Genomic DNA, 20,433 nt, shown 5'->3' on the forward strand with positions numbered 1-20,433 from the left:
AGCAGTTTTACAAGCCAGTTAATCCCTTTTGTGTTTTTTTTTTTAATATGAGAAGATGCTGCATTAGCAGCCAAATCTCTGAACACAGTCTTGGTCCTAAGTAGCACTGCACTCTGCCACTGTATGATATAAAAAAAACCCAAAAACTCCTCAGACTCAGAAAATTAGTAGTTAATGTGATAAATTTGTAAATGTTTGTTCATTGCTTAAATTGGGGAAGATTGCCGAGGGGGGCAAGGTTTCACAATAACCAGAGTGGAGACACGGGGATAGGCAAACAAACCATGTTAACTTCCTGATAAGTATAAGCTCGTGTAATCCTTTGAGGGACTCGGCCCACCGCAAACATCCTGCTTCACGGCTCATGCTGTGTCTTAAGCCAGATAAGAAGGTATGCAGAAGTCAAAAGACCGAGGAAGATTACAGCCTTCCTCTTCGCGACCACCAGGAGACTCGAGACGACCCCCTAGCAACAGCCCACGCATGCGCAAGACGGACCAGGATGTGCCAACGTGTCCCGGAACCCGCGGTCTATAAAAACAGGACTCGTTGTGAGAAGAGCGCGTGCCTAGGTGGAGTTGTGACTCCCCGGCCGCCCAGTGCTGTTTTGCTTGTGGCTGCTTACTTAATTCAATAAACTGCTTCTATTGTTTAATCAACTCTCTATTCCAATTAATTTAAGCGAGAGTAACTTATAACAAATTTGGTGCCGTGACTCGGATGAAGGCAATTGAATTGAAAAGCTCTCCGGGGGAGGCGCCCCGCCGAGTTCGGTGGCCCTTGTTGGGAGTTATTTTCTCTCAAGCCCTTCACCGACGAACCCTAAATTAGTCACAAGCAAATAAAGCCGGCAACCCCGTAATTTTTGTGCATGAAGACCGAATGAAGACTCAGGATTGAGTAAGTATAGGCCGGTGTTCCATTCGGTTGGGGTTGGGTATCCCGGAGCATAATGTGTGAGACGTCTGCTAGGACGAAGCGAGTGCGGACCCCTCGGTAGTGTGGTTCCCGCATCCCGCGAGGGACTGGGCCACGAAAAAGGGGGAAGCGTGTGTGTGAGTGTGTGAAGGTGCTCTGGAAGATGGGACAGAAGAAAAGTAAGCCTTCTGGTTCCATGGGTGGGGGAGTTAGTGGTGGGGGCCTACCCCCCCATTCCCCCGGATAGTCCATTAGGATTGATGATTAAATATTGGGATGATTCCCCTTCTAGGCGGGGAAAGAGTAAAGTTAAAATGATTCACTACTGCATTGAGGTTTGGGGTAATAAACCTATAAAGGGAGATAGTGTTTTATGGCCCCCGTTTGGTTCATTTGAAGATTGGATCTGTCAGGCTCTAAACATCTATGTAAACTCGAAGGAGCCTTTCAGTTTAGAAGAAAGTGAGTACGCACATCTTTGGATAAAATCGGAAACAAGGACTCGCTTGTACCCGCTAAAAGAAAAAGGAGGGTGAGGGAGGAAGAAACAAAGTATAAATCCAGAAGTGTGGTACACCCCAGAAAGTGTGGGAAAATTGGATATCAAACCCTTTAAGGTAACTATAAACAACCCGGGTGTACCTACAAGAATTAAACAGTATCCCCTGTCTGAAGAGGGCAGAAGGGGATTGAAACCTGAAATTCAGAGGTTACTACAACAGGGGCTGTTAGAACCTTGCATGTCCCCTTTTAACACCCCGATATTACCAGTAAAGAAAAAGGATGGTAAATATCGATTAGTGCATGATCTAAGGGAGATCAATAAAAGAACTGTGACCCGATTCCCAGTAGTGGCAAATCCACATACTCTACTAAGTCAGTTGCGCCCGGATGACCAGTGGTATAGTGTGATAGACTTAAAGGACGCATTTTGGGCATGTCCTTTAGATGAAAACAGTAGAGATTATTTTGCCTTTGAATGGGAGGACCCTGATACCCATCGAAAACAGCAATTACGATGGTCTGTCCTACCTCAAGGATTTACAGAATCCCCAAATTTATTTGGACAGGCCCTGGAACAGATCCTGCAAAATTATGATAAAATACCGGGAGTGACGCTGGTACAGTATGTGGATGACCTGTTAATAGCTGGAAAAGATGAAAACACTGTAAGGCAGGCTAGCATCCAGCTGTTAAACTTTCTTAGTTTACAAGGATTAAAAGTATCAAAATTGCAATTTGTAGAAAATGAGGTAAAATATTTGGGCCACCGATTAAGTAGGGGAACTAAGAGATTGGATCCGGAAAGGATTAGTGGTATACTAGCCCTAAGAGCCCCAACAACAAAAAGGCAGGTACGGCAATTATTAGGACTAACCGGGTATTGTAGACAGTGGATAGAAGATTACAGTGGAAAGGTTAAATTCCTCTATAATAAATTAAACAGAGAAGGATTACTTAAGTGGACAAAGGAAGATGAGGAGCAATTAGAGAAACTAAAAGAGGAGTTAATGCATCCTCCAGTATTAAGCTTCCCGGATTTGAAAAAGCCGTTCTTTTTGTTTGTAAATAGTACAGAGGGTGCTGCTTATGGAGTGCTTGCTCAAGAATGGGCAGGAAGCAAGAAGCCAGTTGCTTATTTATCCAAGCTACTTGATCCAGTTAGCAGGGGTTGGCCGAATTGTTTGCAAGTAGTAGTGGCAGCCGCTTTGCTAGTAGAAGAAGCACAGAAAATTACCTTTGGGGGAGAGATTAAAGTGATATCCCCACATAATATACAGGGAGTCCTACAACAGAAAGCAGAAAAATGGATTACTGATGCTAGATTATTGAAATATGAAGGAATTTTAATCTCCTCCCCAAAATTGTCATTAGAAACAACTTCTCTGCAGAATCCTGCTCAGTTTCTCTACGGGGAACCAGATGAGCCTTTAACACATGATTGCCTCCGGAATATAGAGGAGCAAACAAAGTTAAGACCTGACTTAGAGGAAGTGGAGTTACCAACAGGGGAACAGATATATGTGGACAGTTCCTCACGAGTAGTGGAAGGGAAGCGAAAGTCAGGTTATGCCTTAGTAAATGGAAAGACCCTGGAAGTAATCAAGTCCGGACCTTTGAGTCCTAATTGGTCTGCTCAGGCTTGTGAGTTATACGCAATACTGCAGGCCTTAAAATTATTGAAAAATAAGAGTGGCACAATATATACAGATTCAAAATATGCCTTTGGGGTAGTACATACATTTGGTAAAATATGGGAAGAACGAGGACTTATTAATTCGCAAGGAAAGGGATTAATACACCAAGAGCTAATTACTCAAGTATTACAGGCCATAAGGGGGCCAAAAGAAATTGCTGTAGTACATGTAAAAGGACACCAGCGAGGCCTAACTCCTCAGATTAGGGGAAACAATTTGGCAGATCAAGAAGCAAAAAGGGCAGCACTAATGTGTATAAGGATCATAGAAAAACGAGAAGACTGCCCAGACTGTGGGAAGGACTTAAGGGAATTTCCATGCTATGACTGCTACAAGGACTTTGGTTGGGATGCAATCCAGTGTCGATGCCCAACCTACGGGGAGGAAGAGAAGTATACACACTGCTACCTTCATGGGCGAATATATGCTTTGTATAGCTTCACAGTACAAGAAAAAGATAAAATGGTACAAATGGGTATAAAAGAAACTGATAAAGGGAAATGGATACTACCTGATGGGCGGGAAATACTCCCGAAGGCTGTAGCTCTGGGGGTGCTACGGAGGTTTCATGAGAACACGCACTGGGGAACTCAGGCATTGGTAGATCAATTTGCCACAAAATACATGTGTGTTGGAATTTATAATATAGCCAAGAGAATTGTGAATGACTGTATAACTTGCCGAAAGGTAAATGCTCAGCATATTAGGAAAAGGGTATTGGGAGGTCGAGAATTGGCCCACCGACCTTTTGCTAAGATCCAATTGGATTTCACAGAACTCCCAAAAACAGGCCGGTACAAATACATTCTTGTAATTGTAGACCACCTTACACATTTTGTTGAAGCATTTCCTACGGCAAGGGCCACAGCTCAGACCGTGGTAAAGATATTACTTGAAAATATAATCCCTAGGTATGGAATCATAGAAGCAATTGACTCAGATCGAGGCCCCCATTTCGTGTCCAAAGTATCTCGGGAAACCATGAAGGCTCTGGGAGTGAGTTGGGAATACCATACTCCGTGGCATCCCCAAAGCTCAGGGAAAGTAGAATGAATGAATGGTGAAATTAAAAAACAATTAACAAAACTCATGCTGGAAACTAAAGCTTCCTGGGTGAAATGCTTGCCGCTTGCGTTACTAAATATACGAACGCAGCCACGCACCGATGTGGGGCTCTCCCCTTTTGAGATGCTTTAATGAATGCCATACGACTTAGAGATGCCTCTTGAGCACCCTCAGCTACAAGATACACAATTACAGCCCTACCTGACACAACTAATGAACCGTCGTAGAGAATTACAAAAAAGGGGTTTAGTTGTTCAGCGTCCCCCATTAGATATAGCTATATACCAGGTACGGCCTGGGGATAAAGTGCTAATTAAAACATGGAAGGAAACCTCACTAACACCTCGGTGGGAAGGTCCCTATGTTGTTTTGCTTACCACAGAAACCGCTGTTTGGACTGCAGAGAGGGGGTGGACTCACGCCAGTCGTGTGAAAGGACCAATTCTGGGGAAGGAGTGGAAAGCAGTCCCGGGCCCTGACGACCTGAAGCTGACGCTTAAAAGGACTTGATAAGTATCACCCTCCCCGACCCGTGTATTGTAGTCAAAGAAAGGGACGGAGACCATAAAGGCCCCGAATAAGCCTCCCCTGAAGAACGCTGCTGCTGCCGAGAAGAATCGATACCTCGTAGTCCGCTGCAACCGGAATGACGAGTGAGGCAGAGGAGCACTAACGGTGGGGAGAAGATAAGGGGGCCAAGTAAAATGAGCTCCAGCCCTCTCCTACGATATGTGGGAATTAGTATCATTATCATGGTCAGCTATGGTGTCATTCACGAACATCACCCCCATCAACCCTTTAGATGGAGCTTAATTAGATGGGAAGACCAACAAACTGTACAGCAAGTAATAACTGCAGGGGCCCCCAGTTTCCACACTACCCCATGTAACCTTACAACTTGGTCCACGACATGGTGTCCGAATAACCAAACAGGATTATATTTTTGCCCGAGTTCTAACCCTGGGAAGGGGTATTGCAATTACCCAAACGAGTACTACTGTGCATATGGGGGTTGTGAGACTATTGCTACAGACTGGGAGCTTGGGGCGGGTCGCGATAAGTACCTGCAAGTAGGGTACGGGCCAAAGGGGTGCCAACGGTTAGGTAGCACTATACAACTAAGTTATAGGTCATCACCAAATTATGCAGGGACCTGTAAGGTATTATATCTAAATGTAACTAAGCCAGAAGATATCAGCTGGTTAATAGGAAAAATGTGGGGCGTGAGATTCTACTCAGAGGGAACTGATAAGGGGGGGCTTATACTAATAAAGAAGGAGGAACTGAAAACTCCTCAATCAGTGGGACCAAATGGAGCACCGTCAGAGGGGGTTCGGGAAGTCCCCAAGGTGACACAGAATCCTGGGGCAATATCTCCTAACAATTCAACAGAAGCAATTCCTACCGAAGCATTGCCTACCACAGCAAAAGGAAGAAATGACCATTCCTGAAAATGGCATATGGAAGGTCATAAGTGCCAGTTATCAGGTATTAGACAAATCCTAACATTACTGAATGCTGCTGGCTGTGCATTAGCATAAGACCCCCGTATTACGAGGCTATCGGGGACCTGGGAGACCCTGTCTACTCCAACGAAAGTAACCCCCAACAGTGTAATTGGGGACAGCCAATTGGGATAACACTGACCCAAGTGTCCGGGAGTGGCAGATGTGTGGGCACAGTTCCAAAAAGAAAGAGCAATTTATGTAACATTACAGAGAATAAAAGCCAGTCGGCCCAATGGTTAATACCTGCTAATAATACTAGATGGGTTTGTTCATTGCTAGGGGTTACACCATGTTTGTCATTAAGGCTTTTTAATGCCATGCATGATTTCTGTGTACAGGTAATAATTATGCCAAGGATTCTGTATCACACTGAGGAATATGTATATACACAACACACTGTAGCCGATTATCACCTAGAAAAGAGGGAGCCGATCACTGCAGTAACCCTAGCCACATTAATGCTCCTAGGGGTAGCAGGGGCAGGAACGGGAGTGGCTGCCTTGGTGAAACAGAGTCAGGAGTTCACCTCTCTACGTATCGCAGTGGATGAGGACCTGGCCAGAATTGAACAGTCTATTTCAGCTTTGGAAAAATCGATTAGATCTCTTTCGGAGGTAGTACTGCAAAATCGTAGGGGATTGGATTTAGTCTTCTTGCAGCAAGGGGGGCTTTGTGCAGCCCTTCGAGAAGAGTGTTGTGTATATGCTGACCACACTGGGGTAATAAGAGACACCATGACCAAGCTCCGGGAAGGTCTTGAAAAACGAAAAAGGGAAAATAAAGCCCGGCAGAATTGGTACGAATCCTGGTTTAATTATTCACCTTGGCTAACTACTCTACTGTCAACTATAGCAGGACCTCTATTGTTGTTAATAATAGCATTGACTTTCGGACCATGTATTTTTAATAGAATAATTGCAATTGTAAAAGGTCGTCTAGAAGCTGCACACCTGATGTTTGTACATGCTAAATACAAATCATTAGAGCAGGACGAAGACATGGATGCACTGGTGCTAAGCCAACAGGCCCTCCAAGAATTCAATGAACAAAATAAGTAACCAAAAAGAAAAAGGAGGGATTGTGATAAATTTGTAAATGTTTGTTCATTGCTTAAATTGGGGAAGATTGCCGAGGGGGGCAAGGTTTCACAATAACCAGAGTGGAGACACGGGGATAGGCAAACAAACCATGTTAACTTCCTGATAAGTATAAGCTCGTGTAATCCTTTGAGGGACTCGGCCCACCGCAAACATCCTGCTTCACGGCTCATGCTGTGTCTTAAGCCAGATAAGAAGGTATGCAGAAGTCAAAAGACCGAGGAAGATTACAGCCTTCCTCTTCGCGACCACCAGGAGACTCGAGACGACCCCCTAGCAACAGCCCACGCATGCGCAAGACGGACCAGGATGTGCCAACGTGTCCCGGAACCCGCGGTCTATAAAAACAGGACTCGTTGTGAGAAGAGCGCGTGCCTAGGTGGAGTTGTGACTCCCCGGCCGTCCATACACCTTGCCCAGTCTACATAAGGACACCATGTACAATACATACAAAAGTAGTAAAAAGTAATATTTTTCAACTTCATGGGGATTCGATATGTTGATACAAAAATTCATGGATGCTTCTCCTCACAGTCCGAATCTCCCTAAGGGAGAAACGGAGTATTCAGAGAGTCCCTGAAATGAAACTCAATAGCAACGAAGTTACTATTAAGCAGGTATTCTTTATTGCAACGCTGGGCAGCACTGGGGATTCTCCACCATGAGTGCTCCACCGATCTGGTAGGCTTTCAGAGATTATATACTATAAAATCCTACATATTCACAGGATTTCTGAGAAATCATTTACATTAACGTGAGGTTTCCTGGAACTTATTAACATATGCAAATGTCCGATCCGCATGCGCAGTCGTCTCCCGTGGTGGTCTTCAGGTGGTCTTTGGGGGTCTTCAGATGAAGGCTCGTAGTCTTCTTCCCTGTGTTTGCTGATTGACCTTTGCTTCTGCGCAAACTCAGTCCTAGGATCACGTAAACGGTGTCCTTCAAGGCTGTGGTCATTCTTTTGTGACTTCCTATCTTCCATGTATTTGTTCTCCCAAGGCCCAGTTGTCTGAGATGGGATTATCCCGGAGCCCCCTTATCTTACAACCATTCTAACTACTCCCTAAATCACAAAGGCCTTTCTTTTGTTTAGTTAAGTGACTAAGATATTTAAATATACTCCTTGCCCCTAGGCTTTTCAGGAGGCATTTTGATGCAGTGGCTTTGTCTATCTTGGCTTTAACCCTTTCATTCCCCCCTTTTCTTTAAACTTTGTAAATTTCTTTACAAAGGTTTCATATTTTATCACCTTAGGCAAGACCCAAACTCTCATAGCCAATTTCTTCAGCTTATACCACAAAAGGCAATTGACAACTGTTAGTATAATAACAAACACCAATAATATCAAGACTGGGTGGACTAGAACATTCAAAGTTTTCTCTGCAGAGGGAGAGTATCCCAAAAGATATCCCACCAATGATGGGCGGTATCATCTTTAATTTGACTAGACAGTCCAATAAGTTTGTCCTTATTTGGTTCAAGATTTTGTTTAATTTTTCCAGAGATGTTTGCACGACTTACTTACTTATATTTAAGCCAAAACATTGCCACTTGTTCTTCTGTATATGTGAACACATAAAGGGAGTGATTAGGTGATATTCTTCAACTACCGATCAGTTATTAGTCACTAAACACAGACGTCTGGCATTAATTTCTACAAACATTTCAAACACATCAGGAGGCAGGATCATCCATTTGCAACTGTTAACAGAATGTTCTAATAAGCATGGTTCATATAATTGAGACTGTTGTCCACATAAGATACTGTCAGAGGTGGTTTCACAAAGATCTAAATCATATGTTTGTCTCAGGTAGTGGCAAAGATTTTTCAGGAATTATACTTAATACCTCACCTTGTTCCGCAGCTCGCCTTGCCTCGTAATCAGCCCATTTATTTCCCACTTCCCTGTCAGCGTTACCTCTCTGATGCCCTTTGCAGTGCATAATCGCCACTGCTGACGGAAGTTGTACAGCATCTAAAAGTCGTAAAATTATATCAGCATGTTTTATATCTTTTCCTTGAGCGGTCAAGAGTCCTCGTTCCTTCCAAATTGCTCCATGGGCGTGGACTACACCGAAGGCATATTTTGACTCGCAGCCCTTTGGCCAGCTCCAACGCTCTCACTAGGGCAATTATTTCAGCTCGTTGTGCAGATGTGCCCTTAGGGAGTGACTTTGCTTCCACCAGTCGGTCTGTGGTGGTTCCAGCATATCCTCCCATTCGAACTCCATTCTTTACGAAACTGCTCCCATCAGTATACCACCTTCGGTCGGCTTCCTCCAGCGGCTCCTCCTTCAAGTCTGGTCTGCTTGCATATACAGTTTCAATAGTTTCTATACAATCATGCACGACAGTCTCCATTTCCTGTTTATCGCTTATGATTTCTATATCATCTAAAACGGAGGTTATAATGTGGGAAGTGCGCACAGTCATCTTTTGTCCCAAAGTAAATCTTCGAGCTTCTTGGATAATCGAAACATCGGCAGCCACTGCCCAAAGGCATCCCGGCCATCCTTTGCTTACTTCATCCAATTGTTTAGAGAAGTATGCTACAGCTTGTTTATAAGGACCCAGCTTCTGGGCCAGAATTCCCAGAGCCACTCCTTGCCTTTCATAGGAGAACAGCCAGAAAGGTTTCGTCTACCAGATCGGTGGAGCACTCATGGTGGAGAATCCCCAGTGCTGCCCAGCGTTGCAATAAAGAATACCTGCTTAATAGTAACTTTGTTGCTATTGAGTTTCATTTCAGGGACTCTCTGAATACTCCGTTTCTCCCTTGGGGAGATTCGGACTGTGAGGAGAAGCATCTGTGAATTTTTGTATCACAAGAATCACAGGTTCATGGACTTATGAATATCAGCCCTTTTGATCATGCCATAAAAGTCCCACTGCAATAGTTCACATTGACCTGATCAACCACCACATCACCCAAATCTTTTTCAAGGTCTATATCTTTAATGGAAGGGCTCTCAGTCCTAAAATTATGTTCTAAATTTCTTATTCCTAGAAATTTGTATTTATGTCTATCTTAAAACACAGCTTGCTTTGTTTGAGCCCAATTTAGCAAGAAAGCTTTCTTCTATGATGTCACTAAATAAATCTTGAAATAATACACTATGAAGAAGAAATCGTATGGGCCCACTAGAAATATCTACTTTATCAAGAGCCACTGGTTTGGGATGTTCCAGTTACTGAGGTTTTGGTCCATTTAATTTCTGCCATGTTTTTTTATTACTCAAAACACTTAAGTGAATAGCCTTGCAGAAATTTCAGTATATTCTATAGATGCATTTATGAAACCAGATTCTGGTCTGAGAAAAATACATATACATACACATTTCACTACACATACTTTCCACAAAACCACACTGGTTAGCATTATATTCCTTTCATTTAGTTCTTCATTAAGACAGTCTTATGCCAGTCATTCTATTATTCTGAGGTGGACTAACAGCAGGCTAAATTACCAGATTATTTTCATCAAAACTATTTGCATGGTAGTTCTCAAAGTCTTCCAGAACTCTCCTTCTGTTTCAAGACCCTTTTGAAACTAACATTAATGGTATTACACAGCTCAGAGACCTTCTTGATCAGCTTTTTAAAATTTCCTGCAAATTATCATTTTTTTTCTCCCCAATTACACGTCTAATGAATGAGGATGGTTAATAATCTCAGTGATCACAGGAATGAAAATTTTTAGTCATTATCACATAATATGATTGTATCATTTGGCTTTCAACTAAACAAAGAAGAGTTATGGTTATTGAACCCTTCTACCTTTTCTGCACTAGAACTGACAACAGAATGAGCTCTGCCTAACAAGGAGCCAAAACCATGGATAAAGCTGCTTCTGTTTCTAATATATGGAAAAGCTACTTGCTGTTCTTAACTCTATCTGCCACTGACTTCTTACTGCACTCATATTTCCTCTTTCTTTCACTGTTGGGTTTTAAAACAAAGCCTCATAACCCTTTTACTTCTCCCTCGAGACTCTGACACACTATTTCATTTGTACAATAAAAGTCTCTTTCTCTTAAAGAATTTGTACATAGGTCATAACTGCTCAGATTTACATGAAATAAATTCCTTTAGTTGGTGATATACTGCAGTTTTACCAGCCTAAAATTTCACTGACTTCTTCTATTTGCTTACCTAAAGGCATGGAATAGTTTCACTCAATACAACTAATGCATCTTGTTCCACATTCAGCCCTGAGAGCATTTAAAAAGCCTATGCTTTAATGCTGCATTTTTCTCCTCTCAGAAGATTTCACACCAAGTTTGTGCTACTTACATGCAAATTTTACTATTATTATTATTTTTAACTGCTCAGCTTGCAAGCAACTTGGGATCTGAAAATCCAGCTCTAATAAATACAGCACCAGCCCATAAAGCAAGATTACTAACTTATAGCTACGCAATCAGCACACACATGAGCCAACACAGAATCATATGGTGCCCTCTTCCATGGTAGTTTTGCTCTGCACAGATGGATGGAATAAAAACTAGAATTAGTGAGAACTATTTATTAATTACTTAAAAATAAACAGAATGGGGGAGGACTGAATACATGTTGAGTAAGAAAATTCTGTTTCAGCAGTCACTTTTTTGGCTGTTGCTACATTTTATATTGCTATGTATTTTAATATTTGTTTTGTTATAGAGATCAGCAAATCATCTACATGCAAGCAATGGTCCAACCACCAAAACAAACCAACATTCCCAACTGAAAGATAAAATTGAATCAACTTATTAGTGTTTCTTTGAATATTATTTTCAACTAAAAAAATCTGGAAATGAAGTACAAAATTGGCCACTATTAAATAAACAAATCTTAATACCTTCAGAAAAAAAAGCAAAAGCTTTTTGATGATTGGGAGGCAGGCATGTGTATGTTGTTTTTTTTTAATCTGTTAACATATGGTTTCAGAAATCTATTAAATAAGCCCTTCAATCAGCAAACTATATAAAGATAACAATGTAGTCTTCATCTGTAGAACTGATGCTTACTTTATAGGTATGGAAACTGAAACATGTAGGTATAGAATGACCTATTTAAGACAACATAGGAAAAGCGTGGCATCAAAAGCATGTGAAAGCACAGTGACAATCTTAAGCAATTAAACAAGCACTGGAAAAGGTCTTAGAGGTAGCTGAAAAAAAAGACATCCTCATTTAAAAGAAGAAAAACCAAACTAGCAGAAACTGACAATTAAAAGGACATTGTTAGAACAAAACTAGCACAGGAAACCAGTCGATAAAATTGAAAACGATTACTTTCTCATCTAACATTTGAACACACTGAACATGTTTTAAGGATAGAAAAAAAATGTTTAAAGTTTAAAGTAATTTCAATAGGCCATCTGGTTTGAACATACGGATGTTTAAGATATGTATATACATGTATGTGCATACAGTTTGTTTCTGACAAATAGCTTTCCAATAAGAAAGAGATGTTAAATCATAGTAATTAAAATACAGAGGCAGTCCAGTAACATCCTTTTTTGTGTGCGAATTGCAATCTGAGCCAGATTATGAACCTACAGAAATCAAAGGGATTCTTTCAAATGAATTCACAGACCCTTCCATCACACCCTGTATATACATACACAAACACAGAGACACATGTATAAAGAAGTAAAGGCAACCCTAATTCAATTTAAAAAACCCTTTCAACAGAATTACATCAGGGATTAAGTCAGTTAACAGTGTTTAAAAGTAACATTTAAAGCTGTAAACAGAAATCTTAATGACAAAGTCAATGGGAGTTGCACTGCAAAACACACTAGTATTTTCTAGAGAAAAGAAGAGGAAAAAGTCTGATCGAGATGCACTTCATCTGATTCTATGGCTGCTTTCTGTTTTGAAGGGATGATACCATTTAAGGGTGGGAATTCATAATCTAGACAGGTCACAGATTCTGTCTTAATGCATCTGCTCTTTTTAAGGAAACACCTGGCTAATATACACCAGATCTGAGAGACGGCAGAAAACATGCACAGCTATCTGTGCCTGCTCATGCAGGTACAGGCACCCAACAGTACCTGAGTTCTCAGCAAGTGAAGGGTTCAGCTCCCATAAGAAGCTGCTAGGTTGCCTCAAAGGCCCATGAAAGGTAGAAGGTTAGCATTTCGGGCAGTTGTGCCATTACATCCTCCCTCAAGACAAGCAGCCTGTCAGTGGAAGTTCTCTTACAGCACTAAAGCTGCAGCTCACCTTAGCTGAAGTTAAGTTAAGCCTACACTACTTCAGCCTCCATCCACATTCCAGCTGCATTTTCCTGCTCTCTCCTTTATGACTGGCACTGGCATTCATCTAATTAGGGTGTACATAAACAACCTGCTCGCAGTTATTTTGTTTTCTTATTTTTCACATCAACAAGATGAGGCCAAGAACTCTGATTTTGCTGGAAAACTCTTAGAAAACATTCAATGGCACTTCATGTTTTAAGTGTAGTCCATCCAGCTGCTGAAATGAAAGAAAAGCAAACAATGAGCAAGTCCTTGCCTCTGCCAGCAGCACAGCGAGGCTGGAGGGATTCTGGTGCTAAGACTGAAAAGGGATGTCTTGTCAGTGTCCATTCCCCTTATCTTAATAGCTCTGCACTTGGAACATAACAGTGGCATTGCCTGCACACAGTAGCTATGAAAGGGCTCAGATAGGCTTTCTAACAAAGTAATACTCTCTTGATTTATTTTACACATGTCTCCATTGCTAATACTTTTCTTCTTTGCAGTTCAGCTAAAAGTTCCTCTCAGCTGCAACCTTCTTCCCTTTATCTTTTGCTCCTACACTGGCACACTCACAGAATTTTATCATCCCCACCCAGCACCACATTAAACCATGCGTACAAATGCACTGAAAGCTGACAAATTTCACCTCAAAGTGAAGGACTGTTCAAGTGCTTTACTTAATAAAGAGCATAATACTGCACTGAGATTTTTTTCCTTCAGATTATTTCCTTTGAAATATGATGCAATCTCTCTTCACAATTAATGTATTGATTGATTTCAAACTACAAATACTATTTTTCATGGGTGCATTTATCTTCCAGCATACTGAATGGTTTGCACTGTATAGCATCTATTTTTCTTTTTATTAACTGGATTTTTTTTTTTTAATCATGAGTAAAAATTTGATAAAATAAAGAGAATCCCTGGAGGGTCTGTCCTGTTTTTTGAACAGTTATATACAGTATTCAATGATCTATTATATGCAGTTGGACTAGATGATTGTTGTAGGTCCCTTCCAACTGAACTATTCTATTCTTTTTTATTCTATTCTATATTCTACAAGTACTTTTTGTATTATTTTATAAAACTATAAACCAAACATGTTTAAATCATGGGGGGTGGACTAGATGACCTTTAAAGGTCCCTTCCATCCCAAAGCATTCTATGATTCTATGAAATCATAACTACTCTGTCATCAACAGAAATCATTTGCAAGAGCAGGTTAGTATTGGGAGAGAGACAAAGCCTAGAGCTCCAGTTGGAGGGGGGCTGCGAAAGGGCTGCCAAAGGAAGGGGTAAGGCACAGGGCATTCTCCCCTGAGAGCTTTTTCATCCGGGCCATGTCTCAGCCAATGCATGGGGTTAGGGTTGTGGCAGGGGCTGGAGTCAGGAGAGAGACAAAGGCTACAGCATTACAGTAGAAAGTAAACCCCAAGGAATGCAGTGTGGCATGAGATACATAAAGGAAAAATAATCCACTATGAATATCAGTTGACATGTTAACTGATTTGATCACATCATTCTTCTCCTACTAGTTAAAACTACCATCATTACTGCTTTCAAAAATAAATTCACAGTTTGATTCTAACCTTTGGCAAACTGCAGGTTGTAAAGGAAATTCTTCCTTCATAAATAAATGTATGTCTCTTTTTCAAGTTCCTACATCAGGTGCATCTTTCATTGGATCAATTCATAAGATTTTGAGTTGTTGTGAGGTGACCATAGTTCTCCAAGTACTCTCTCCGAGCATGCTCAATATCCTGTATAGCTGTATAGTACCACTTCTTCCCCTAAATGCATCCAGACATCTTCATGCTTTTTAAGCATCAGCTGTAAACTCAGTACTGAGGTTGTTATATCATCCCTACTATTATAACTTCTATTTTTCTTCCTTAGAGGAAGCATCCTTTCCAGATTCTAAAGAATCGTATGTGAATTAATATAAAATTAATAAAGTTACAGTCTCTCTCCTACTCTCCTCCCTACATATTGATGCAAAACTTCTTATTAGAAAATATTCCTTTTGAAGTCCATTTTTAAATCTACCTGGATGGTCTCTCTAAGGATACATGGAATGTAATGATGTGGTTTGTATGGATATCTGGTTAACAGTGAGACAAAGACAAGAAACAGAAGTAGTAATAAACTGAACACCAAAGACAGTAACCCTAATGAGCAGTGAATAAGGCAGACAATAACAGAGACCAGAACTCCTAAATCACTGATAGACAGCCACTGAAGGAATCATACAAGCACAACCTTGAAGAGATTCACACAGAACTTCATAACTGATAAGAACAACAGAAACAAGATCATCTTGTTTATCAAGTCTCCTGGGAAAGAGTAAACTTATTATGGAATATTTGAAAGGCATTGTGAGACTGTGCGGAAAGACCAGCATTTGGAAAGACCCAAGGTCAAAGCCAGTGGCTGTGTAAGGGCCCTATGGTGTGGGTATGGATACTGGACATAGAGCCCATGCTATTATTTAAGGGATCGGTGAATGTGAGCATGCTTGTGAATCAAGGGAGTGAGGGTGTTCGTGTGTTGTGCTAGCAAACTTCAACCCTGATCAGCCAGAAAGAAGGAATAAGATTAAGCTGCCTGTGATGTTCATGTTTATGTGAGTACTGCCTGTGTTTATATTTTCTGCCTCTGTTGTCGCTCTGGCCAACCATGTGTGTATTGTATGCACATCTTTGGAATACATGTTCAACCTTGCTAGGGCTGGAATAGCAGCAGCCTCCGTCTAACAGACCAGCCAAAGAAATCCATGGGATTTGGCTTCCCTTACCAGTCTGCAATCTTCCATTTTAAAGAATGAATTTTAATCAGAAAGTTATTGAATAAATTCACTGGGGTAAGTATACTCTTCCTGAAACTGCAAGCTATTTATTATATAAAAGTCTTTCCATAAGGTCTGGTATGGAGAATTTCTTCTTTCAGCCTTGGAAAGAGTTAATTAAGTAATAGTACTTGGGAGAGCGAATATACAAAGGGTGAAATATCAGTGTATCCTCCTTATTAAAACTATCTGCTTTCCCATTAACAAAAGCATTTAGGGAACTGGAGACAAATCAAAGAGAGGTACTCCAGTTTCAACACAGTTTCTAAAATAGTTCCATATTTTCTACTGAATTAAGAACAGTATGAGCAAAACTAAGAGACCACATAACTTTGGACTTCAGGTGATACAAATCAGTACCATTTCATTAGCACAAGGGCCACGTAATATCTCCAGTTTCCTCAAAGCAACAGCAGTATCGCTAGAAGATTCTGCAACGAATCTCAAAAATAAAAAAATATATATTTCATTTAAAATATAGACTTGTGGTACAATGCTTACAGTGCAACATCTTCTGACAGATACTCCAAGTGACCTGAACTCCAGCTGCTATCATACTTCTACAACCACAGTTGTTACCAGGGAGGTACTCCCTGCATCTTGCAGTATCGGGCCCCTGAAGAAAGCCTCAGCTTGTTTGCTACTAATACTGCCCAAATAATGACAAAAAAAATTACTTCTAGTCATCTTCTCACATTGATCATCCCAAGTTCACAGCATATTTTACTTTCTGGAAAGTGAAGTAAGAAATAATGCTCCTATTTATTTTTCCTTCAGCACCAATGGGCATTTTTCTGAGCTTGGGTTAGTATACAGAAAGAGAGGTTATTAAGAAGCAAGATGAATCCCTCTCTGCCACTATTTTCTTCCTAACAACAGTGCATTTTCAATTGAAAACTTGAAAAATGCAGTGCAAAAATGTTCTTTATTCCCTTTTCCCTTTTTGTTGTTTATAACATTTTACACATTTCAAAAGACCTCAAATCTATACTTCTCGCTGGGTTGTCATTAAATATCGATTAATGCAGAATTCTTTTCACATCATCTTGATCAGTGTTACTGCCCTTTCCCTTGTGGTTAACTGCTAAAATTTACTTTGCTTCCAAAACTTCAATAAGCATTAATTAAATCTCAGTTATACCTTAGATTTTTATTTATTTTTATCCATTATGTTTTCAATTTTTCCCCATTTGCAGAGGAAGGAGAGGATAACAAAACATGAGACTCATGAAGGAAACCTAATTATAGTGTAGATACTTTGCAAGTTTCCACAAACCTTAAGGCACTGGAACACACATCTCATCTAATCCAAGCATCTCATGAATGCACCAAAACATATTTCTGATCATACTGAAAAATGTGCTCATTTAAATGACATTCACAAATGGATTTAAAAGCAATGGCCTGTGGATACTTTCTGAATAGTTCTGCTATTCATCAGAAATGGTTTCACAAGGAAAGTTCGTATTAAGCTGACAGACCATATTCACCTAAAAAAAGCTATTTTGTGGAAGTTCTGATTTTAAGAAGTTCAGTTTTTTCCCCCAAGATCTTCAATCTTCAAGATTATACTGAAGAAACCATAAGAGAGGGATTTTCAATGGAAGATGACCTATAAAATGACAAGCTCTATAAAATCACTGCTTTTTCTACATTCACTCACAATCTAAATCAAAATATGAACTCATGTGCAAGATATTAAAAAAAACCTAGATAAAACAACATATGCTTACGTAGCCTTCTGTAAATTATTTTTTTATTCTAAGTCACCATTTTAAAGCCAATGTAGAGACTTCAAGGAATAGCATACATTCAATTTCAGAGGACTTTCTGATTACTGATGTACCTAACCATGTAGCAGACTGCTACATTTGGTTTATACAAAACCAAAATGCATTTGTGCTCTGGTCTTCTAATCTACCTACATAATAATTTAAATAGATTTAGCATGTTTTAAAAATTTATTTAAAGGAAAAAATGAAAACTGCCAAACATACAAACAAGGAAACTACACCAAGCATCAGCTGCAGTAGGAAGAAATGGAATTAAGAGGAGGAAATATGAATCAAGATACAGACATATGAAACTTTCTGAAAGCGAAGGAACAGAAGAAAGTTGAATTGATGAAAAAGTTAAGCAAAGATCTTGAACAAAGAGAGGAAAATTTTAACCACAGCTTTTTCAAAAAGCTTGGAAGGAGAAAGAGAGAGTTGTAGGAGAATTCTGTAACCAAGGTAGAAGACCATGAAAAAGAGAGTTGTCACAACTGCTGTTAGTAAAGATGTCAACTGGACAAAGAAAAGATCTGTAGCAGTCTGCTTGGGGAGTGAAATGAAATAATTAATGTTATTGCAGAAAGGAAAGGTCAGATGACAGAGTTCATGCTATGCCATGATGATTTTGGCTGACAGTGAAGTACAGAGGATTTTAAGAAAAGGAATGACAGACATTGATGGATTTAAGACTGTATAAAAGGGACTGCTGAATGCCAGTGAGGGGATGTATAGGAAGGGATGAAAGTATGTGACATTCAGAAGCTCTTCTTTCAATGATACATGAAGGGGCACTAAGGCATCCCTACTTACTCAAAATCTGAAGTCATGAAAATAAGATAAGAAAGTCTCCTAGACTTTTTGTTACTTTTACATCCTTTGTTGGTGATCAATCTCTTGAATCTCTTTTAGGTTCAAGTCTCAAAAGACTTGAATCTCTTTTAGGTTTCCTCCTCTCCCTCCAAATGAGGCTAAAAAATAGTCACTAGCCCATCAGGCTTAGATACACAAACAAACTTTTAATAGCAAATTCAGACAATGATCAGGCACCTGACCAGGCTTGTGCCTCTACTTTAAATTTGGGGAAGTGAAAAATTAGGATACTAAACAGTTTGTAAGATCATTTTTAAAAAAATAATTGACAATCAGGAAACTGAATGCTTCATCATGTACAAAGAATTTACCATATGAAGCATTTTTCACCTCAAATTGTTAAACCACAAATAAAAACTCTGAATGTGCATGCAATGGCTGAATGCAATAAGGCAGCCCTAAAAACTAGACACACATTTCACAGTCCCTCAATCAGAAGCCTTTTTATAAAATATATTTCTTTCTTTTTGTCATACTACCATTCATTTATTTTATTTCATTTCATAAAGGACAATAATTAGGTGTAATATGAAAAAAACTCATGCAGTAAGGTAGGTCGCCGAGGCGAGCAGCTCCGGTGCCGGCACGATCCGCACCGGAGCGCTCTAGCGCGGTGCACAGGGTGGGGTTCTGAACCGGGGAAAGTCAGGGGGAGCCGAGAGAGGCGCCAGGAGCCCGCAGCTCCCGACACAGCGGCTGACGAGACCTGGGCGGGGCCAGGAGCAACGGCGGCCAAGCCGCCCCTCCCGTATAAAAGCAGCCTCTAGGGAGCGCTAGCGACCAGGGTATGGCGCGTCTGTTCGCGCGGAAGGGCGCGCAGGAAGGGTGCCGAAGCTCTGCCAGCTCGACCAGGGAACAATGGTATCTATCCGGCAGAAAGCCATGGCCTCTCTAAACTCTGCACCCGCCACGACTGACGCAGCTTCCCAGACAGAGCTCTGGTGGGAACATGCTGCCACCCAGGTGTCAGGCTGCAGGGTGTGCCCTACTCTTATGCCAGTACCAGATGGCAGTAGTGAGCACACCTGTGGGAGGTGCGCCCAGGTAGAGGAACTCCTCCACTTAGTGACAGAGCTCCAGGAGGAGGTGAGTAGGTTGAGGAGTATCAGGGAGTCCAAGGGAGAGATAGATTACTGGAATCACACCCTACCTTCCCTTTCCTTCGTTCTCTTTAATATCTTCATAAATTACTTGGATGCAGGACTTGAAGGTTTGCTATCTAAGTTTGCTGATGACACAAAATTGGGAGGAGCTGTTGATGCTCTCGAGGGCAGAGAGGCCCTGCAGAGAGATCTGGACAAATTAGAGAGCTGGGCAATCACCAACCGTATGAACTTTAACAAGGGCAAGTGCCGGATTTTGCACCTGGGACAGGGCAACCCTGGATGTACCTACAGACTGGGGAACGAGAGGCTGGAGAGCAGCCCCGCAGAGAGGGATCTGGGGGTTCTGGTCGACGGCAAGTTGAACGTGAGCCAACAGTGCGCCCTGGCAGCCAAGAGGGCCAACCGTGTCCTTGGGTGCATCAAGCGCTGTATTGCTAGCTGGTCGAGGGAGGTGATTGTCCCACTCTACTCTGCACTGGTGCGGCCTCATCTTGAGTACTGTGTGCAGTTTTGGGCGCCACAGTACAAAAAGGATACGAAGCTACTAGAGAGTGTCCAGAGGAGAGCCACGAAGATGGTGAAGGGTTTAGAGGGGAAGCCGAACGAGGAGCAGCTGAAGTCACTTGGTCTGTTCAGCCTGGAGGAGACTGAGGGGAGAGCTCATCAAGGTCTACAGCTTCCTCACAAGGGGAAGAGGAGGGGCAGGCGCTGATCTCTTCTCCCTGACGACCAATGATAGGACCCGAGGGAACAGCAGGAAGATATGCCAGGGGAGGTTTAGGTTGGACATTAGGAAAAGGTTCTTCACCCAGAGGGTG

The sequence above is a fragment of the Platalea leucorodia genome, assembly GCF_965183815.1.
Source record: "Platalea leucorodia genome assembly, chromosome: W".
NCBI lineage: Eukaryota > Metazoa > Chordata > Aves > Pelecaniformes > Threskiornithidae > Platalea > Platalea leucorodia.